The 23564-nt window shown below is 45.9% G+C and overlaps 1 protein-coding gene across 4 annotated transcripts in view; it reads right to left on the reverse strand.

Annotated features, from left to right (window-relative positions):
* The window catches only part of RUNX1 (RUNX family transcription factor 1), a 263884-nt gene that overhangs the window by 12145 nt on the left and 228175 nt on the right, over nt 1-23564 (reverse strand). The gene's annotated exons all lie outside the window — the stretch shown is intronic.

Here is a 23564-nt window from a genome sequence, read left to right on the forward strand (position 1 = left end):
GGAAATTTAAATTGGACACTGTCCCACTAGAAGAGTTTTAATTTCTTTGGAGTTAAACACTAATTTTCTCTTTATGTCCCACTTTTGTGGACAGAGATAACAGTGAACTACCATAACTCCCAAGGGTCTTCACAGCCAGAACTTCATGATCCTGCAAGTAGCAAGGTAGGAAGAGGAGACTTCTTTCCAATACTGGGTATAAGTTCTGGATAGGTCAGGACATAAAGAAATGAGCTGTTTCTACTCATTATAAAATATTCAGCTCTGCTTCCTACAGGGGCTTTTCATTTCCAGCAGTTCACATTTGCTTTTCTGTTTATCTCTTTGAAGCTGCCACAGTGGATAACAGAATCAGACATTTGGAGACCCAAATCTTCCTCCCCAGTATTCTCCTGACAGCCTCCCTCCCTCCCTCATACTGATTCATTTCTTTCTTTTTTGTGTGTGCATGAAAATAACTGATTTTTTAAGTTTAAAAAACCTGATAGTTCCTGAGCAAATAGTTTAGCTTGGAATCTTTGAAATCTAATATTAAAGAAAGTCTTCATTTTATTCCAAATTGTAGAGGATTTAAAGAGGTGGCAAGAAACAAAAGAGCTGGTCCATTTTCAACTCAGCAGAAAATAAATGTTCAACCTTGGCTGAAGCTCCTGTGTAATCTTACAGCTAACAGTGTTTCCAATAACTAAAGGCAAACAGAAATAGCAGACTGTTCAATATTCCCATGCTCCTGCAGGTATTTTACTCCAAATGGAAAAAAAAACCATATACTTAGATATTTTGTATAAGTCATGCGTATATACTAGATACACACGTTTACTAAGTGAATATAGAATACTCCAATATTTTAATCATTTTAAAAGCAAACAAAAGAGGTTTCAGAACCGTCATAAAGCCCCCCAGGGTGTGAATTGCGGTAGAGTAATTCATGCCTTGTTGTGTAGACAGCCTCACACCTCTAACCCCGGGTCTAAAGCCACACTAAGCATAAAGTATTATGCCATGATTCATGCTCTGTCATGTTTTACTGTAGTGAAAAAGTTGTGCTAGGCTTTTCTAAACTCATAATTAAACCATGCAAACGTTGCATAATATTTCACAGCCTTTAAAAAATATGCTTTGGTAAAATCTTTATGATTAAAGTCCAAGTTCTGTGAGTTTTTTTTTTGTTTTTTTTTTTTTTTAAAGACAGGGTTGCAGATTCCACATTTTCTGACTTCACACCATAACTTAGCTTTTCAGGTGTTGGAGGGGGAGATGGCAATAAACACCTTGAAGCCCACCCAACCCCCCACATCGGTTTTCTTTCATGAGACCACAGTGACCTGGGCTTGGATTCATTGCCAGTGGTGGGCCAGAAGGTGGGGATGGTGAGCCTCTGATGTTGGGGTTGTAGTTGTTGCCTCTTCTGTGTGTGTTACTAATAGAAAACAAAAACAAAAAAGGCCTGATACTATGGTGCATTGTGGGTTTAATATTCATTACTGTCTTTGGTCTGACAGGGCCAACACGAACTCACGGGCCACCCGAGCACTGGACTAACAGGCAGGAGAGGTGGGCTCTGGGTCTTTCTGTCTGGTGAGCAACTGGGTGACCTTGGATTACTCACTTACACTTTCTTACTCTCACCTCTGAAGGGAGATGATCCCTAAATCCTTTCCAATGGTGACAGAGCAGGATTCTAATACCAATAGGTCCTACACAGTATTTCTTTGTTTTATTTGTACATTAAGCAGAGTGAGGGAAGAATCAGACGTGGGGTGAAGAGTGGTGCCTGTAATAATAAATTTGTGTATTCTGGGAAGAGGAAGTAGAGGGGAGTAAGATGGGAGTTATCCAGAAAAGGCCACAGGCTGAGGAAGAGAACCACTGTAAATCATTCTCCAGAGCACAGGGCTACTTGTTCTTGAAAGAGCTGCCTCTGATAAGTCAGTCCATCAAAAGGAACAAAAGCGTATTGAACATTTACAGTGTGCCAGGAATGTGCTAATTTACCTGGTAGGAGAGTGATGAATAAGACCAATATGGTCCCTGCCCCACTGGCACTTACAGTCAGTGAAGATCCCAGGACCTTGTGATGCTTGGAAAGGCATCTTCCTGTTGCATTAATCATGATACTGGGTGTTGCTTCATTCATTCATGTATTCATTCATATGTTCATGAAATTACATTTTTATTCACTCATATTTCCAGCAAACATTTTGGCTTCACTTGGGCCACTGTCTTGGGGACTCACTAGTGAATGGAAGGTTCCTGCCTTCTGGGAGTTACAGCTACTGGGGTGCCTCAGGGCTGTATCTGGGCTAACTGCTAGATTAGCTGCCTAATTTGGACTTGCAAACAGCTGTTCCCAAGGTAGAAACAAGAACCCTAGTGGTATCTATTACATGCTTATGTTCTGCCTCTGAGAGGAGGAGACTAGGGAAAGCCCCGAACTTAAATCACAGACAAATTTCAGTTTGCATCCTGTCTTCACCATAAACCAACTGGATGACCTTAGGCAGGTCACTTATTTTCTCTGGTTCATAGTTAGAATTCTGACTTCAAAGAGTCATAGGAATAAGTGAGATAAACTATATGGAAAGCAAGTATTACAATTTCTGGCCATAGTAAATGCTCAATAAGTCTGAGTAACCTTTATGATGATATTTCTAAAAAGAAAAATCCATGCCAAGGGACTTATCTGATGTTCATTGGTGAGACCACATTTGCTCCAGGATAAGGCTCAAGTAATAGTGTTTTGTTCACAGCTAAAGTCTTGACAGACACACTCTTCAGGCTGGAGAGGAGCTGGGCTCAGGAGATTAAATGGTAAAGGGGGAAGGAGATTGGAAATTTGGGATTAGGATGGAGAAGGCAGGAACTCAGTATCTCAACCAACTCATGTTTCCATTAAAAAATTCAGGGCCAGGCGTGGTGGCTCCTGCCTGTAATCCCAGCACTTTGGGAGGCTGAGGTGGGTGGATCATGAGGTCAGGAGATCGAGACCATCCTGGCTAACACAGTGAAACCCCGTCTCTACTAAAAATACAAAAAATTAGCCGGGCATGGTGGCGGGCGCCTGTAGTCCTAGCTACTCGGGAGGCTGAGGCAGGAGAATGGCGTGAACCTGGGAGGCGGAACTTGCAGTGAGCCGAGATTGCACCACTGCACTCCAGCCTGGGTGACTGAGCTAGACTCCGTCTCAAATAAATAAATAAATAAATAAAAAATACTGGATTCAAAAAGTTAAATTTAAGCCTTTCTGCATACTGGTTTTCCAGGCTAAATGATGTCTGATGCAGCCACTTTACTGAGGCCATTTTGTGATAGGTTATTTTCAGCTTTTTAATCATCAAATAATGGGTAAAACAGGGACCCCTTTTCACATCCTCGAACCCCATTCCCTTCCATTTGAAAGTTCCATTCCAAACTTCCATTTGAAGTTAGGGATAAGGTAGAGTTGAAGTTAGTGGTGAGCTCAGAGGTGTACATGGCATATATCACACTAGAAGAAAGGAGAGTGCTTTTATCTTTTGATGCAGCAATATTAAAATGTCTCTAGAGTCAACAGTGACCCTTTTAAATAATTCATATCAGAATGTCCTGCTGCTTCTAGTTTCAGTTCCAAAATGTAAAGAGCTTGAGAGTCATCACTCTTGTTTTTATAAGAAAAAATGCTGAACAAACTGAAAATCCATGACTTTTCTTAAGTCCAAGGGAAAGCTGAAGTTGCAGGGCAAACTGCCACCCCAAATTTTGAGAAGCAGGCAAACATAGAGAATCACAGTGAGGTCTGCTTGCTGGGAGCAGAATTTCTGAATTCATAAACTGATGGGAACACTTAATGGTGATTTTGACAGATTGCTAGAGGCTGAGTACAGACTGGTGTGAGAGTAAGACACTCCTGGAGGCTACAGTTTCAGGAGGAAGTGCACTGTTGTGGGTTTTTCATTCAGGAACTCCACCAGATTCTCCCATGATCCAATATATTATAGTAACAGTGGGTTATGGCGGAAAGAGCTTCAGTAGATTGACTATTTAAGGAGGAGTTCATAGAGAAGCTCACAGATAACATGGGAGACAAAAACAAGGACACTAGAGGAATTTGAAGTCTCTGGTACCTTCTGCAAACATTAAATACAGCCCAACTTTTAGGTACATGAAAATAATAACTCACACTAAAGGCCTAAGTTCCTGTTGCCTGATAAATCATATTAAACTTTCAATTAAAAATTACAAGAAAGGCAAGAAAAAACACAGTCTGAAGAGACAAAGCAAGCATCAGAACCAGACCCAGATGTGACACAGAGTTTGGAATTACCAGACAGGGAATTTAACAATGATTAACATGTTAATGGGTGTAATGGAAAAAGAAGACAATGTGCAAGAAGAGATGGATAATGTAGGCCGGGAGATGGAAACCTTTTTTTTATTTTTTTTTGAGACAGAGTCTCACTCTGTAGCCCACGCTGGAGTGCAGTGACGCAATCTCGGCTTACTGCAACCTCCACCTCCTAGGTTCAAGAGATTCTCCTCCTCAGCCTCCTGAGTAGCTGGGATTATAGGTGCCCGCCTCCACGCCTGGCTTTTTTTTTTTTTTTTTTTTTTTGTATTTTTAGTAGAGACAGGGTTTCACCATGTTGGCCAGGTTGGTTTGAACTCCTGACCTCAGGTGATCCACCCACCTCGGCCTTCCAAAGTGCTGGGATTACAGGCGTGAGCCACCGTGCCCGGCCTGAAACTCTTAACACTCAAAAGGAAATTCTAAAAACTAAAAGCACCCTAACAGAAATGAGGAATGGCTTACTTAGTAGACAGGACATGACAAAGGAAAGAACCAATGAACTTGAAGATATAGAAACTTACCAAACAAAAAGATAAAGAGGAAAAAGAACGTCCAAGAACTGTGAGAAAGTTTCAAAAGGTGTAACGTGTAATTGGAATACCAGATGGAGAAGAAAAAGAAAACACTGGAAGAAATACTTGAAGTATTAATGGCTACAAGTTTTCCAAAATTAATGACAGATACCAAACCACAGATCCAGAAAGCTCAGAGAACACCAAGCATAATAAATACCAAATCTACACCCAGGCATATCATATTTAAACTGCAGAAAACCAAAGAGAAGAGAAAATCTTGAAAGAAGCCAGAGAGAGGAAAAAGCCAACACCTTAACCCTTAGAGAAACAAGGATAAGAATTACATCATCTTTCTCTTCAGAAACCATGCAAACAGAAAGCAGAATATATAAAGTGTTGCAACCAAAAAGCTACCAAACTATAATTCTGCATCCAGCAACATTATCCTTCAAATTCAAAGAAATAAGGATATTTTCTGACAAAACTGGAATAATTCATTGCCAGCTGACCTGCCCTATGAGAAACGTTAAAAAGAAGTGCATAAAAAAGGAAGAGCATTAGAGAAGTACTATATTAAGGTACAGTGAACCAAGATAAGCCATATTCTGGGCTACAAAACACACTTTAAGATCCTTAAAAGTAAAATTAAGTTTTATTTTTCTTAACTGATCTGAAAGATAACTTTACAATAATAGTAAGGTATTGGGTGATTGTAGCATGTGGACAAATGAAATAAAAAGCAGTAATGATAGGAAGGAAGAAGTGGTACAGTGTTATTTGATGCTAGATGTAGATTAGTTATACATGTACTTTTCAAACTCTAGGGCAATAACTAAAAACATTTTAAAGAATAATTGATATGCTAACAGGAGATAAAACAGAATCGTATAAGATGTTTAAACCTATAAAAGGTAGAAAAAGGTGGGGGGAAGAATCAGGTGCAACAAATATAAAAGTTATAAATATGATTGATACTACTCCAATTATATTAATAATTAGGTTAAATATGAATACCCTAAATGCACCAATTTAAAGACAGAGATTGTCAGTGTGGATTAAAAATAAGACCCAACTACATATTGTCCACAAGGGACCTATTTTAAATAAAAATATTCATACAGATTACAAGTAAAGGGACGGAAAAAGATACACCATGCTAACACTGATTGAAAGAAAGCTAGAGCAGCTATATTAATTTTATACAAAGCTGACTTCAGAGGAAGGACAATTTTCAGGGATAAAGAAGGGAATTACATGATGATAATGTGGGTGAATTCTCTAAGAAGACATCATCTTTAATATATGTCCATCTAAAAACTGAGTGTCAAAAAACATGAGGCAAAAACTGACAGAACTACAAGGAGAAATAGGTAAATATGCTATAACAATTGGAGACTTCAACAACCGTCTTTCAGTAATTGATACATCAAGCAGGCAGAAAATTAAGGCACAGTTGACCTAAACGGTACTACCAGTCAACTTGATCTAATTAACATTTATGGAATATACTGTCTAACAGCAGAATACATATTCTTCAGCTCACATGGTACATTCACCAAGATAAGCCATATTCTGGGCTACAAAACACACTTTAAGATCCTTAAAAGTGTAGAAAGCATACAAAGTATTTTCTCAGACCACATGGATTTAAACTAAAAAGCCAATAATAGATAACTGGAAAATCTCCAAATATTTGGAGATTAAACAACATACTTCTACATTAGCCATGGGTCAAATAAAAAGTCTCAAGAGAAATTAAAAAGTGTTTTGAACTAAATGAAAATACAACTTATTTCATTTTTGGATGCAGACAGAGCAGTGCTTAGAGGGAAATTTATAGCATTGAATACATATATTAGAAAAGAAAGATCCAGAATTAGTCACTGAAGCTTCTGCTTCAGGAGACTGGAGGAAAAAAGCAATACGGACCTCAAGCAAGCAGAAGAGAAGAAGTAATAAAAATTAGACTAGGAACCAATGAAATTAAATACAGGAAAGTATTAGAGAAAATCAATGAAACAAAAAATCTTGTTCTTTGAAAAGTTCAAAACATCCCTCTGTCCTCGTGCTCCCCACAGGCGCTGGGAGAAGATGGATAGAGACCCCTCCTGACCCTCCTCTGACTGTCCACTCTAGGGTCTTTTAAACACCCACCCTCAGAAGCACCCCTTGAGCACCCTCCTTCATCCTAGGCCTGGAGAAGGTTATAGTTAGAAAGCCCCTTCTTGGTTATATGGCTGACATCTTTAAAATGCCAGGTCTTTCAGTCATTTCTCAGAGCTATTTACAAATAAAAGTCACATAGGCCACAGGGTTCTTCTACCATCTATTTTTGAAAAACCCAAATCTGCTTGGTGAACATATAAACCCAAGGGGCAGCCCTGGTTATTTCCCTGGAGGAATTTTTTCCCTCCTGCAGCCTGGAGGAAGGTAGGGACGTTCCCAGGGTTCCCTCCAAGTTCACCTCAGTCATGGGGAGCTGGTGTAATGCCCTCTTGGAGACCTCAGAACACACAACAGGATGTGACTCAGGACTCAGAGATGTGAGTCAGTTTCCAGGGTGATGTGTTAGGGCGAGCCCCAGTGGTGGTTTGCATCTCACTGTCTGCGACCCCTGGGAAGAAAGGGCTAGGCTCCCCTGCAGGCAAAGGAGGTGACCCCAGATGCTTCCCAGCATCACCTCTCAGAGGTGTGTGATATCAGGGCCTTTCAGAGTCCCTGGGGATGGGTGACTCTGCTCTGAAAGGGACATTTCCCTGAAAGTTCCACTGTCTTTGAGAAGCAGTGTTTCCTCTGGCCTCTGCAGCAGGGAGCAAAGCTCCGGCACAGCACAAGTAAAGATGATTAGTCACCTATTCCTACTACAGGTACCCCCAGGTAGCAGACACCGGCTCAGCACACTGTTGCTATATCATTGAAATCCCATGACAACATGAGTCAGTCACCACCAGCTCTGGATCCTGGAAAAAAGGGAGGTTGTGAAACAGCTCCAGGATTTGCCAACCGTTCGTCTCTGGCTGGCTGCAGACATCTTGGTTAGTCATGTGTAGCTCAGATACATTCATTGTTCCAGCAATTACTTTGAAGGGAAGCAGTCAGACCAAGCCGGGACAGAACTCTGCCTGGGTAGGCTGTTTTAAAGGCCTCAGGTTTTGAGGGATCCCGTCCTCACCGCCAACCTGCCAGCCTGGAAGGTGGCAGGCTGCCTGTGGGAGGGAAGAAGGGAGCCCTGTGGCTGCCTCTCCACCACTCCCTGCTTCCGGGACCCGTATTCATCACCTCGCCGGGGAAGCTTTGTGGCTTTGTGGTCAGGACCCTGTGAATCAAGAATGCTGGTTCCTCACATCACGCCGCCCCCAACCCTGCTGGTTCTCCCTGGAGTCCTTTTCTTTTCAAACCTGTTTCCTCACTTCTAAAAATGGGGGTAACCAGGCTCACTTGCCTCACAGGTGTGAGAGTTAATTAATGTTTGTGGGGCAGCTTTGAGATCCACAGATGAAAGGTGCTCTATAAATGCAAAGTGCAATTCCTCATTAGCACTGTCAGACGGTTCCCAGGGGAAACAGTTCACCCTGCACCACGAGGCTGCTCCCCTCAGCCAGATGAGTCTGAGACGCGTCTGGAAAAAGGCTCCGTATGTAGGCAGAGTTCTTTTGGAGGGAGGGTTCAAGGATGGGTCACTAGCTTCCAGAAAAGATGGGTGTTTTTAGAACATGTCTCATTCTCAGTTGGCATCGTGTCCCTGAGGCAGAGGGAGAGTGGCCTTCAGTGCACACAGCTGGAGGGACCACAGTTCAGAGGGAACAGAAGGCACCTTCTGGTTTCTGCTGCCTCCCTTGCAGACAGATTCTTTCTCTGTACTTTGTTAAATAAACGTTTGTGGCAGACATCTTTTCCATAAGGATGTTCTGCACTTCCCACTTTCTGCACCTCTGCCCCCCCATAAACAACTTTCTAGGCCTGAAGGAGCTCTACAGACAGGTTGGATAAATTCCAACACCAGCACATTAGATTCTTGCACGGCCACCCTATTTATTCCCTTCCACTCCTCCATTTCCTCCTTCTCCAGGAGAGTAAAAATGATTTTCTGCTCCCTTCTACTCCTCTAGCACCTTTGCCCTTCTTCTTAGTTCCTTGAAAAAGATAAGCCAGAAATACTGTGTTGAGTGCTTGGATATCTCAAGCAGCCTCCATCCTGGGACTGGATCCTTGGTGGAGAACGAGGATACTCACACACCCATAAAACAAATCACTGACACCTCAAGTGGGAGCTGGGAAGCTTCAAGCAGAAGAGGCACAGCATCCCCCAGGACTGTACAAAGCTAAAGAAACAATTTTCTGAAGAGCACTCCATTGAGGTGGCACCTGATATCCAGAGGATTGTGCACGCTTGATGGTCTATGCTTGGAAGGCCCAGGTTGGGAGATCATCATCGCCAACCTGCAGTCCAGGCTGGGCATGGAAGGCCGTGCTTTCCAGCCAGTCTCCACTGTGCTGGTGAGGGGCCGGTGGGATTTCCCAGAGAGGCACCTGTGATACCGCTGGCTAAACAGATACAGTAAGAGCTGTCCCTGGGGCAGATCATATTAAGTAACATGGCTGAGATTTTGCCAGAGTCCTTGTAATGCCTTAGGGTGTCAGCAGGCAAGAAAAAAAAAGAAGTGACTATGTTTGGTACTGCAGAGGCTACAAAATGATGAACCCCCTAACCTATGAGTTGTCAATATTGGAGAATACAATGCTCTTGAGCCCAGCTCAGAGGGAGATCTGTTCCACACAGGTGTGTGTCATGCCAGTTTGCAGCCTGGGCTTCCTCTGGCGACTACCTCATCCATCTCTGCCACCGCCCCAGCCCTCTGCACCCGAGTGCTGTCCCTGAGCCAGACCTGTGGTGGGAGAGGCTGAGGGGGCATGGAGCAGAGTGACCCCAGAAGCCCTCCTCTACACAAACCCAACCATGGCTTTCTCAGTGGGCACTCTCCTAGCTGCAGCCTCAGTTTTTACTTTGGCACTTTTTTGATGTTGTAAAATGTTAGAACTGCTTGAAAAATTCTCGAGTGGCTTGAAGCCCAGCGAGCAGTCTCTGTTGTCTTCTGCTCCCATATGACGTGGGCCCTAAGGCAGGCTTACTGGATTTTACGCCAGGGATTCTGGTTTTAAGCAGCCAACACTGAGGACGGCATTCTAATAAAATCAGAAGAAAAACTCATGAATGGGGGGAAAGGAGAATTAAAAACAATAAACATGGAAGATGGCTTAACATGATGCTTTTGTTTGTTCTGGCCCCAAACATCTTCAGGATTTGGGAATCTCATCCCAGAGCTGTCTCTAAAAGCCAGAAGTGCTTCAGTAAGGATACAATAAGGGCATAGTTCTGCAGTCTGAGAGATGAGGACAGAGACCCTGGCTTGGCCCCGCACTCACAGTGTGCTGAAGCAAGTAACTGAATGCCTTGGAGACTCAGTTTCCCCCCAGGAGGAGACGTTATTGCATCTGCCCCTTAGATTCCTGGAAGGGTGAAATGTGCCCCTCTGCCTTATATTGTCAATGCAGTAGCTGGCACCTTGAAGGCAGGAAACAGTCTTCTCTCCCCTGCCCTTCCAGGAAAGGATAACAGTGTCTGGAGAGCACTGTTGTCTTGGCTGGTTGGTGCTCCAGGTGACAGAAGAGGGAGAGGCTTGGCCCCACAAAGCCACCAGAAACGAGACCTTCCTTAGGGTAGTAGCACACGCACTGCTAGGATGCGACGTAAGCCCTTCCTCCCGCAGAGCACCAGCCTCCTCCACAAGGAGCACCGCAGCCACCCTGCAGGACACAGCTGCGTCAGGGCCACACAGCAGTGTTGCACCAGGTCAGCCAGAGTGCAGAATCTGAAAGCTGCATTTTACAACTCGAGGATTCATTGCTCTTTGTCTTGTGAGGTGTGACCCGCAATGAATGACAACCGTTCTTTCTTTAAGAGCTTCCATTGCACGCTCCCAATTTGAAGGATACCCTGACAGGGAAGGAGAGTTCCTCAAGTGGAAGTGCCTCATCCCCTTCAATAAATGCTAGTGAAATCAAGTGTCTGCTTGTGCTCTCCTCTATTTGTCTCATGCAGTCCTCCCATCTGACTACCTTGTCACAACTCTTCTTTTCCTACCTGCATCCTCTTCGCCTTGTTTTCCTTTCCCACACATCAGGCCAAGGCTTCTAGAATTCCTTGCAGCAAGAGCTGGAGGACAGAACCTCAGGGAACTGCCCTGTGGGAATGCTTCCTGTCATCTTCTACACGCCCTCTGACCTGGCCACTGCACACAGGTCTTTCACTCTGGCTGCCCCTTCACCTCCAAGAGCTCTGAACGGCTATAAAACTAGGAAGTCTCTGAATGTGCAGAACAATGAGTTTCTCTCTTTCAGTAGGGCCTTGCCACCCTAGTTGTTGTTTTTGCTCCCCCTTCTGATATGCTAGAGATAATGATAGATCCAGGAAGTATATTCTCTTCACACTAGGAGGGACCTTGCCTCACAACTGGAGACCTGCCATTCGTGTCTTTACTGTCTGTTCTGATGGGCGCTCCTGAGAGGTGGCAGGACAGGCAGCCTTCATTCCTAAACACAGTGCCCTGCAGACCCACCCGCTCCGGCTTATTTTTCATAGTTCTGGAGGAGTAGTGTGTATTATACCTCTTAAACTCAAGGCTTCTCCATGCACAGGAATAGCCCCCAAGAAATAGCCCTCCAGACCTCCGAGAAATGCCCCCAAGAAACCTCCATGCCCCCGAGAAATAGCTCTCTTGCACCTCTCTATTTTTTGAAGTTTCTTAAATATTTGCCATCAAGCAACAGAGTGAATAAGAGGCTAAAATCTTCCCTTATTTGGTGGCAAGTTCCTGTGCTAGTTTTAAGTTATTTGGAATAATTGGATTTCTTTGGCTTGTGAGCCAAGGGGAATCACTGTCACTTTCTTCTGTGGTATCAGACAACTCCCTCTCTCTTCTAAGTTCCCCTGCTGCAGTCTTCTCCTCCACCTTCGTGTGAGATCTACACAAGGGGAAGTTGTTCACTTCAGTTTGCAGCCATTTTGCACACCCCAAAGAGTTGACCTTGATGTGAACTAATTGGGATTGCAATAGATTAATAACATAGGTCGGTGAGGTGGAATTTGCAGCATAAAGGAAACATTTGAAGATAAGAGCCATTTGTGCTTTCATAAGCTCATCTCTGGTGCTCTGAACAAAGGACACAAACTAATAAAGTCAGATTCATCTAGGGGCAATCTACACTCACTCACCCCAAACTCTGATTCAGAAAGGCAAATGGAAATCCGCCAGAATTCTTTTAAACTCCAACACAGATCTCAATTTAAAAAAGTGACACACACACAAAACCACCTGGTAATAAGCAGACCTCTGATGATCTAAAGATCCACAGCTTCGTTTATTGACTTAGAGAAAGTAAATGGCATTTCAAATACAACCTTCATACTTTAATAGATGAGGTCACCCTGAGAAAGATGATACTCAGCCCAGCAGTGGGAAACCTCCCTCCAGAGAACTGCTTTGATTTACAAGACCAAGGAAGGCTTTCTCATAGAAGCTATATGCTTGGTCTAAAATGGAAGAATTTTTTTTTTTAATTAAATGTAGAGGTTGAGATAGCAGACAACTATGAAACTCTTGCTCAACAAGAGGGATAACCTATGGAAAACAGGAATGCTAGGACCTACAGGACTGAAGGGTCAAAACTGACTTACTACCAAGGTTAGCTAGCTAAGTAACTCAGATTTTTTTCAGGCATTGAGATCCTGTGTATATTGACTAGAAGATCCTTGTGAATTTCCCAATTACTCTTTTTTTTTTTTTTTTTTTTTTTTTTGAGACGGAGTCTCGCTCTGCCGCCCATGCTGGAGTGCAGTGGCCGGATCTCGGCTCACTGCTCCACCTCCCGGGTTCACGCCATTCTCCTGCCTCAGCCTCCCGAGTAGCTGGGACTACAGGCGCCCGCCACCTCGCCCGGCTAGTTTTTTGTATTTTTTAGTAGAGACGGGGTTTCACCGTGTTAGCCAGGATGGTCTCGATCTCCTGACCTCATGATCTGCCCGTCTCGGCCTCCCAAAGTGCTGGGATTACAGGCTTGAGCCACCGCGCCCGGCCCCCAATTACTCTTAAATAGCAATCATCAAACAGGGGTGATTTCTCCTCCAGGGGATTTTTGGCAATGTCTGGAGACATTTTTGGTTGCCATGACTGGGGAAGGGGGAGTGCTATTGTCATCTAGTACGTGGAGGCCAGGAATGCTGCTCAATATCCTACAATGCACAGGATGGTCCCTACAACAGAGAATGACCCTGCCCACAAGATCAAGTGTGCCCTAAAGTGTCAACGAAAACCCTGCTCAGGGAAAGCACACACTGCCACAATGGTTTCAGCTACCATGATGACAAGATGGAAGATGTGACTTCCAGATGTGGAATGTGACAGCATTATCCCCAGGGCACAGTACAAATGAACTGAGGGGTATGAGGAGATGAGGTGTGCGGTGAGCACCTTCTGGAGCCCTTGTGAGAATCCTGGGTGGCTGCAGTCATGATGCACCGAGGGGGAAACGCCATCCCTGTGCTGAGGTTTAAGGCTGCTCTCTCAGCCTCATGGCCTAGCACCCAGACTTGGAGCTGGCACGTCAAGCCCTGGGTGAGCTGCAGGTGTGAACTACCAACAAGATTGCTCCTGAGCTGACCGTCGGCTTTGCCATCTGGGAAGGGACAGGCTAGCGCTTGCCTCTCCTGGGCTTCCTGGGCATGAGTCACATGTAACTAGATAATGATGCAAATCACTGTCAACATTTCTTAAGGTTTCATTCCAATGTCTCATAGAATGATAGAGCAGAAAGCAACCTCCGAGACAGCAGAGACAACCATGCCAGCCCCATCTCAGAAAAAGCTGCAGCGCGGAATAGTGAAGGGACTCCCTCTATTCCCCACAGCAGATCAGCAACAGAGCAGGGACAGACCTTCTGGCTCTTTGTAGACGACTGCTTTAACTACATGATAGTTAGAAACTATAACCCTCCCATCAGTCTAGTTACCATATACTGACAAAACAGAAAGACCTAGCTAAACCTCAAAAAAAGATAGAAGTCATTGGAAAGCACATTGGCCAGATGGTTCTGGTGGGGAGCACCTTTGCCTGCTTAGCTCTGTGAGATCCTCAGCTTGGCCAGATGGACTGGGAAGTCCTAACTTCATTTACGTCTTCTCTCCAGCCTGAAACTATGCCAGAACAATCCCAAATCTCAAATAAAAGTTGGTGTCTGTTGCTGTAAATGTACAAATAACCCAAAGTCAAAATTAGGGATGGAGGTTACCATTCCTTTTGCTTTCTGTGTTTTGAGGTGGTCGTGGGGAGGAGGAAGGCTTTCAGGGACAAGCAGACGTCGACAGGGATCACATTGTCACCTGCGTGCGCCTTTTCTTCTAATGGCCTTAAACTGCCAAGTGACTGCAACTGCAACGTGCTGACTTTAAACCCTTTTATGGAGAGCACCATCCCCTTTTTGACTAGCATCACTTAAAATAATGAGTTAGATGCACTTGTATTATTCTGTCTTTCAAGTGGATTAAATGCACAGGCTCGCTCTCCTGCAGTCTCGCAAGCTTTGGCCTGGCTGTCTGAACCTCCAGATTAGACTGATGAGCACATGCCAGACAGCAATGAAACGCAATTACCCAGGCAAACTTTTGAAGGATTTGAGCCCTGGGGCACAGGCTGTTTACGAAAGACTAAAAGCACCGTTTGTGCTGAGCAGGACCAGTTGCCTCCGTCTTTTCCAGTTCTGGATCCTGCCTGCCACTGGACTGCAGGCAGGATTTCTGGGGGCCTGATAACATCAGCTTCTGTCCGCACCTCAGCACCTCAGGGTCTTTGCTCTGTTTTTCAACAAGAAAATGCAAGTACCAACAAAAGCCTATTATAACATCTCCCTTTGTGTTCACTGACTCTCTCTCTCTCTCATTGATTTATTTTTTTGTATTGTGTACTACCCCGAAAAAATGCAGCCAGGAATCATCCTATAGCTGACTGGCTGTGTAACTTCTTTGGAAATGAACAACCTTTCCAAAAAACAGGAACTTCCCGTCTTCTTTGAAAAAAAATTAAAAAGCAAACCAGTTTCAACAGCACCTCTGAATTACTTTCCCCTTCATTTGAACAAAAGAGGTTTCAGAGGAACAGAGGTGGAGGGAAGAGAAGACAAAGAATGGGCAAAGGGAAGGTTGATAAGGAGAGTGACCACGGTCTCCCCTCTGCTGACCCACATTTTTGTTTGTTTGTTTGTTTGTTTTAGTCAACCGAGGGTGACACAGAGGTGTTGGAATGGTTCTTCATCCAACCAGCTGAAAATTAAAATGTAATTCTGCTAGGAGAATGGTGGGGAGGGGAGGGTTTGGGGAAGGTTCCTTGGCTTTTGTAGTTGGTGTGAAGGAAGCACCAAGTGAAGCCAGCAGGATGGCAACACTGAAATGCTCCAGGGCTGGGGCTGGGGGTCCTGAAGCCCCCACCATAGCGCAAAGGGTGGGTTTGGGAAAGAAGCTTCCATGAGGAGTGGGAAAATACAAGCGAAAGCAAGATAAAGAGTAAACTTGGAAGGATGGGTTTCAGAAGTGCTGGAACCAAGAACAATCTAGAATGCTTTTAGAGGAGGCCACACAGGGGCACACCTGTACACCAAGGAAGGAAGAAGAACGCCACTGCCAGGAGCTAGCAGTGAGTAGGGGTTGGGGTCCAAGGAAGTGGTGGGTAAATCATGCACTCTTACTCTGGGGTCAAGATGTCTAAAGAAACGTGGAAAGCAGGGTCAGGATTCAGAAGGCAGCCTCTGATGAGGCTGAGCAGTCTATAGAGGAAGGAAGATGGAAGGAAAGAGGCTGGGATGAGAGAGTTTGGCCTCAGGGAGGGAATGGCAAAGGGCAATGGAATAGCTTAGTTAGCAGAAGGCTGTGAAAGTGATGAGGGCCAGAAAGCCAAGAAGCATGGAGACTTCCTAGGCTCCTCCTTGTCACAAACAAGAAGAGAAAGGGCCCTAGAAGGGGCAGGTGGTGCCAGCCAGGCTCCCTCCCCAGGTTCCCAGCTGGGATCTGGGAAAGGAGACAGAAAGAATGGAGAAAGGAAACAGCCAAAGGGCCCCAGCAGAGAGTTGGTGCTTTGTAAGGAAAGAAATTGTTTAGGGCAGGAGATTCTGAAATTAACTTAAAACCTAAAATACACAGTTTTGACCTGCTGTCCCAGGAGCAAGGAAAAATCCTTCCTCAATGACTCATGCGAACCCCTTTCTCTACAGCTCTGGGCTAGGTTTGTGGGGGTCCTGAGAAGGAGAGAGTTCCTGCCCACCTGGAAGTCTCCTTCCAGCTTGTTGATCTCAGAACCCTGACGTGCTCTGGGGAGAAGAGTGTGTAGCGGGTGGGGGCACACACAGGGTTGCCTGCCTGGATGGCATCTCATCGGTGGTTGAGTTTTGACTATCTTACAGCACAAATGGTGGGAAATCATAGCCATGACAGTTGGCGAAGCATCACTCAAACATGCAGCCTATCTGGTAACAGCAGAAGGCAATGAGTGGGGAAATGCCAAAGTGACAGAGACCAACAGATCAGTCAGGAGTCGGGAAGGGAGTCAGTCCTGGCCTCGGTGAGGATGAAGATGTTCTGGAGGAGATGGGGCAGGTGAGGTGCCCTGAAGAATGGCAGGATTCGGGGATGTGGTAGGGAGGAGAGGAAGGAACTTTCTGGGTAGGCATCCAGCATGGACCAAAGGTTGTGGGCTGGACTGGCGATGGGTGTTCAGAGATGAGGTCAAGCAGGAAGACCTGCAGCACTCAGCCACCTCAGTGCCCAGCCTCCCTCCTGTTCATTGGCTTGACTTTTTGGTCATTTCAGAGCATGAATGAGCTTTGGAAGAATGGAGCACCCTGTGGCCCAGAGCGAGGCAGGGAGGCATGGCTAGAGAAGGAGTCAGGAAACTGGTAGTTCCATAGTCTCCATAGGTATCAGGCCTCCCTGGCATCAGCTGGCCTGAAATAGCAACACCTGCTTCTTCGGCCACTTTCCTCCAAAGATGACATGTTCAGACAGGTTCCACCAGGAGTGCAGGGCTAAGGGAACCTATGCAGTGCAGTCCCTGGACTCTCTGACGACCAAGGTATCAACAGTGAGCACATTGGGTCTTCACACGTCACATAGAGGGGATTCAAACTCAGGCTGGAGTGTAGCCAGAAGTCCAGGTTGCCTAAGCTCATTGCTATTCCCCGTCTGTCACTCTGCTGCCTCTGAAAAGTTGTCCTTTTGTCCCTCTGGGATTGTCAAATGACATACATATAGAGATACGAGGGCGGCTGAGCTACAAATGATTTATACTACAAAAAACAGACTGGCCCAACCTCATCTCTAGTAAGTCCTCAGTCTCAAATGGAATAAACAGCATGTGGATTTTCCCTGTTGTGTCTCTGAGGTCGAATTATGAGTCAGCAATGGGGCTTAGTGCTTAAATAAGTTGTGTATGGATGAGAAGGATAGGGCTGCCTATTCCTTGTTTGAGTGACTGCTGGCACCTAAATGCCTCCCAGTTCAGGTAAAGCCTCCCTGATCACAAAGGGAGCTGGGAGATTTGTCGAGCTACTCAAGCCCTCAAGACATGGCCACTACATGTGTGAGAATTTCTTAGCTCCTCTACACAGGCTCCTTACTGTTGGCTCTTGCAGTAAAGAGTGGTTTTTGATAACTCTGGGAAGCTCTTTTCCTGACTCCTATCCTGTGGGCCTCCACATTGTGTGGTCCTGTAATAGGAAGTCATTTCAGGGTGGCTTTGACTAAGGAATGGTCCTTCAGAGCGGTCATCACCCTTGAGGGGTGCCAGCCTGTACTCAGAAGGGCTTCTGCCCAGGGCTGCCTCATGTCAGGGCCTCTTGAGAACTGGATTTGCAAAGTGTCTGCAGATGTAAGTCCTGGTGGCCTGCTCTGTCTGCTCTGATCACAAGGGACAGGAAGGCTGAACCAGGACAGAACAGTTTGCGGTTTCATCAGTGAATCATATGGAGCTGGGGACAAAGTCCCCTCTGCTTTCTGGGGCTGTCACTGAAATGTCAGCAGTGGAGGGAAAACCAGAAGAGAAAACCTCTCACTGACAGGCGCCCTCACAGTGGAAAGAGCTCAAGTTTCAGCGCTGGGGTCGGGTGGGGGCTGCCTATTCACGCCGCTTGTCCCCTGGGCTGCTCCACTCCCATCATGACTGGGAATTTATCCTACAACAGGCCACAAGCTCCTTGTTCTGCAGTAGGAAATTATCCTCCATAAGAGGGCGACTGTTAGTATTGTTTGTTTGTTTTTTAATTTCCAAAAGTAAGGAGAAGTTTATTAAATAAGAGCAGGGGAAGGGAGGAGGGAGAAGGAGAGGGAAAGGGCCCGAGAGGCGGCTGACCCCAGCATTTCCCAAGTCTCCCCTTGGCTTCTCCCATCTCCCTTGTCCCAGACCCCCCTCCTCCTGGTTCTGAATGTGAAAAATAAGCAGCCTGCGCCTCCTGGACTGGAGATGTGTCTAACAAGGCCCTCATTGTCTCAGACAGGTGTGAGATTGGACTTGATTCAGGGCCAACACCTCCAGTACCGGAGCCAGCTCCGTGAGCCGAAAACATGCACCAGCCCTCCAGTAATACCACTGCAGCCAGCCAGAGACTCAACAATTTAAGGCTTAACACACACAACATAAATCAGAGGAGGATGGACCAGCCGACCGGCAGCTTCTTGGGCAGATGCCTGCAGACTGTCTGCAGATCATACCCTGCCTGTTTGGGTTATTTGAGACTCTTTTTCTGTAATATAAAGATGAGAAACTGGGTGGAGCAGCGTGCAGAGGCACACGGGTGTTTGTTCTGTCTTGTTCCAACAGCCCCTCTTTCGCCTAAGTGCTGTTTTGAAGGGACTGCTCAGGACGGTTCACATTGCTACATCCAAATCCTAGGAATGTGTCCAAGCTGGGGAGGAGGGGAAAGGAAAGCTGAGCGCTCCGATATGGGCGGTATCTGTGTGACCCTGGGCAAGTCTCTTAACCTCTCTGGGCTCATCCATCTAACGAGGGGTCTAGTTTTCCGCGATTCACTCATCTCTAGTGCTCAGAAGTTGCAAGTCACTGTAAGAAGTGCCCAAGTCAGAGGAGGTCATTACCTTGGGCGGAAACTCACAGCACCATTGAATGCTGCTTCTGAGTGGATCCATGTCTTTGAGCAAGAAAAGTCTCTCCTCCTCATATCTGTTCTCAAATCTGTGGTTCTCAGACTGCTGAGGCAAGCCCCGAGCGCGAGCCCCCGGGAGTGTGGCCATGACGGCAAGGGCCACATGCTACAGTAGGGGAAGATGGAGATGACAGGTCTGCGCTGCTAGTTACTGCCACGCTCCAGTCTCTCCTCCTAATCAATTCTTAGATAAGTTTCATTGAGGAGGGAGGATTACCGAGTCACCAAGTCTTAGTAAAGCGGGCGGGGGGTTGGGGGGTCGGGGCGGCGCCCAGAAGCCACCCGTCAATGCAGGAGCCTCCACTCTGGTGCCTCTGAGAGAAGGGCATTTAGTCTCTGCAAATTCCTGTGACATTCCAGGGTAGCTTTTGGCCCTGCCATTCGTCACCCTGACCCTGAATTCATGGACAAGGACGTGGCCATCACAGGGATGCCTTCATCTGGTCCCAGCTCTCTCCCTCTCATAGCCGTGCTCTCTGTAGGGAGCAACTGGCATGAAGTTTGGCAGTGGCATCCTAAGCTGGGATGACAGGACCATCAGTCAGCACCAGCCTCCCGCCCCTCCTGGCCTCAGCCTGCCAAAGCGGCCTCGCATTCCCACAGCTGTGGCTCCGGCCTCTGCCCCGTCACACTCGCACACCTGTTTGCTGTCCTGCTTCTGGCCTGCCAGCCCAAGCCACAGCCCCAAGCAGGCTTAAAGGGCCGGGCTTGTGGGAAGAATTGGCACAGGATAGTATTAACTCAGAATCACAAAGGAAGGTGAAACTTGGTTAAAAGAAATCCTTTTGTAGCTGCTTCATTAAAAACACCAAAGAGGCTAACCATTCACATTTGTTTGATGTGTCCAATTCATGCAAGTAATGGGACAGGTCGGGGTTCACCCTTGCCTGCTACCCACGTGGACTGTATGCTCAGGACCTGTCAGTCTCCTGTAGCTGGTTGTCTCCAACAGGGAGCAGGGGCTGGGGTGCCGGGTGGGGCTGCGGAGGGTGGGCATGGCTTTGAGGAGGATTTCCCTTCCTTGCTGAGTGGGGCTGAGGAGGGTAGGTGTGGCTTTGAGGAGGACTTCCCTTCCTTGCATGCTTTAAGGATTCTTCCTACAGCCAGGCATGGTGGCTCATGCCTGTAATCCCTGCACTTTGGGAGGCCGAGGTGCGCAGATCACCTGCAGTCAGGAGTTCGAGGCGAGCCTGGCCAACATGGTGAAACCCCATCTCTACTAAAAATACAGATATATATATATATATAATACTACATATATTATACTATATATATATTAGCTGGGGGTGGTGGCAGGCTCTGTAATCCCGACCGTGTAATCCCAGCTACTCAGGAGGCTGAGGCAGGAGAATACCTTGAACCTGGGAGGTGGAAGTTGCAGTGAATCTGGGTGACAAGAGTGAAACACTGTCTCAGAAAAAAGAAGAAAAAAAAAAGATCACTCCTTCTTAGCACGAATTCAACATTTTAAAAATGGAGACTCAGAAGCAGCACAGGATACTGAACCAGACCATGGGACCTAGCATCTCCCCGAGATGGTGTCTCTCCAGGAAAAGGCAGTGTGAGGGACAGCATGGTTCAGTGTCCAAGTGAATGATCCATACCAACCCCAGAGACTGTTCCGAGGCTACCTCTGAGGTAGAACCGAACCAGCCAATGGGAAGAACACTGGGCCAGGAGCCCGAAAACCTGGATGTTAGGTCCACTTCTAATTGGGAAAATCACTGAAACTCCCTGGCCCTCGAGTGTCTCATGAGTAAAATATAGGGCTTTGAGCAAAGAAGTGTAAGGTCCTTTCAACTTTAACAATTTACCATTTTGTCTTGTGGAACCCTGGTTATGGGAAGTTCTCCTGTTTGGGTTTGTCCAAGGAAACAAAACTCAAATGAAAATACCACTAAAACCACCAATACCTTTATCCACTCTGGGGCTATAATCACTCCTGAGGAATAAAGAGACGCCAGGAGAATTATCACAGAGTAGCTGTGTGACTTGGAGAGGATCGATGGGTATAACCAACTGGCGATACAACAATGCCACCAATAAGAGCACATAAATAGCAGTAATAGTGAAAAGAGTAACACTGACCATTTATTAAGTATTGAAAGTGTACTGGGATCCATACTAAATTTTTGATAAAACTATATCTCAATCCTTGCAAAGACTTTGTGAAGGATTAATAAATACACACAACGCTTCCCATGTGCTATGCATCAAGTGATTTCTTCATGTTAACTCATTTAATCCTCACAATTCTCTCATGAGTTAGGAACTATGATTGTTACGACGGTTTGCACAGGGGGAGCAGTGACACGGGGCATTACAGACCCACATTCTGCCTTCCTCACAACGTGCATTCTGAGGGCTGCCATCTCTCTTCTGAGTCCCTTCTGAGGATGAGATGGAAAGGATAGCTCTATCCTGGCTGGGGACAGGGATGGACAGAAGAACTGACTTCTGCCTTAACATCTCCAGGCTGCTGTGTCTTCCTCTGAGGGAGACATCAATGACCAGGGAGAAAGTTAGAAAATAAGGACTATTCTTTATAGAGCGGCAAATGCATTCCCCTCCCCTACCCCAAGGCGTGAAAGAATCAAATGAGGAAATCGGGAAGAGATTCTGGAATAGGAATAACAAGATTTCCCTTCCCTTCCACCTGAACTGGCCATCAGTAATTTTGCACAAATTCAATTTTGAAGTCATGCTTCGTAATTTGTGGTAAATCATATTAAATTAAACAGATCCATGTCTGGACAATGATTTCTCTCATTTAGGAACATATGGTGGCTCAGAGCCTCTCACACAGCAAAACTATAAACGCTCTTCAAAATCAGCAGCAGAGTGAGGGGCTCTGGGTCAACCCTACTGGTTTTCCTGAGAATGTTAGTTAGGGGTGACCATTAATTCATGGGAACTGCAGTATCCAGAAGGATAGAATGTTAGTGTTTAAGACAACCTGGTTAATCACTTATGTGATAGATGAGGGCCTGGGACTTGGTGGTAAAGGAAACAGTGCTGGGTCACGTGAAAACAGAGCAGACACCACAGGCAGGACCTTCCGGGCAGTGCTTCCCCCTAACCATGTCATGGACCTAAAGGTGACTGGTGGTGGGGATTCAATGAACCAACAACATTGGTCTGTTCTATAAATACGAGCTATCATTATTTTATTACTCCCTTCGGTAAACACGTGAGCCAGGCAATGTCCTTGTCATAATCTTGCTGTCATAACTGCTGTATGATAACCTGGGTATAGACACAATCACAAACAAAGGCTACCATTTTAAAACAGGGAGGTGGGTGAGTCTTAGGCTTCAAAAGCTTCTGCATTCATCTTTAAGATACCAGCCTCGCTGGATGACCAACAGAAGTGTGTCTGAAAACTCAGGCCATTATGGCTGTTCCACGTAGCGGGCGATTTACGACAAAGTATAGATGAAGATGAACCGGCCTTGAGATGAGAGAGCTAAATAAACCACTTAACGGGCAGAAAGGCCAAGTCTGAGCCCTTGAGCTTGTGCTGACTTTTACAGATATTTTAATAACTTTATCATTATATAATTTGCCATCTGATATGTGCAGAGAGATGCACTAATGGAGAGTGGCCACAACAGTGTAATAATCCCATGAGACTGAATCAAACCACCATGTTCGCTTCCCTCATATGACCTGCAACTCCAGGAAGTGCAATCCCTAGTCACATTATTTCTTCCTCCTTTTTTATCTTGAGATGTTCTTTAAAAAAAAAATCCCAAAGCAAGTGTACATATGTAGTCCTTCCAGTGATATAAAGAGGAACTGGCACAGCATAAGCTCTTTGGGTCTTAGATCTGGCTTTGGAATGACTCAGGTTGAAACCACAAAGCCGTAAGGTAAAGAGGACATCATCCATAGCAGGAACTGGCAATTTACAGGGCTGGGAGACTTAACCGTCCCAGATGGGTGAGCTCCTGATACTGAAGTTAGCACTGACTCAGTGAGGGCCTTGAGGCTTGACTCACAGATCTTCCCTAACTGACACCAACTGAAGGATCCCACAGTGTCCTCCATACTTCCAGGAGGATTGAGCTAGACACTACAGTGGCCCAAGTCTTACTAAACAGAACTGATGATGTTCACTTACAAAGGCTCAGATTCAGTGACCCAGTTCAGATTGGCTGGAAGAACCAAGATGGCTGAGGAATTAAGCACCATTTCCATTCCTGGTGTTTTTTTTCTTTTCTTTTTTTTTTTTCAGATGAAGTTTCACTCTTGTCACCCAGGCTAGAGTACAATGGCCCGATCTCGGCTCACTGCAACCTCCGCCTCCCAGGTTCAAGCGATTCTCCCGCCTCAGCCTCCCAAGTAGCTGGGATTACAGGTGTCCGCTACCACACCCAGCTAATTTTTGTATTTTTAGTAGAGATGGGTTTTGCCATGTTGGCCAGGCTGGTATCGAACTCCTGACCTCAGGTGATCCACCC

Source organism: Chlorocebus sabaeus, chromosome 2 (assembly GCF_047675955.1).
Source record: "Chlorocebus sabaeus isolate Y175 chromosome 2, mChlSab1.0.hap1, whole genome shotgun sequence".
Classification (NCBI taxonomy): Eukaryota; Metazoa; Chordata; class Mammalia; order Primates; family Cercopithecidae; genus Chlorocebus; species Chlorocebus sabaeus.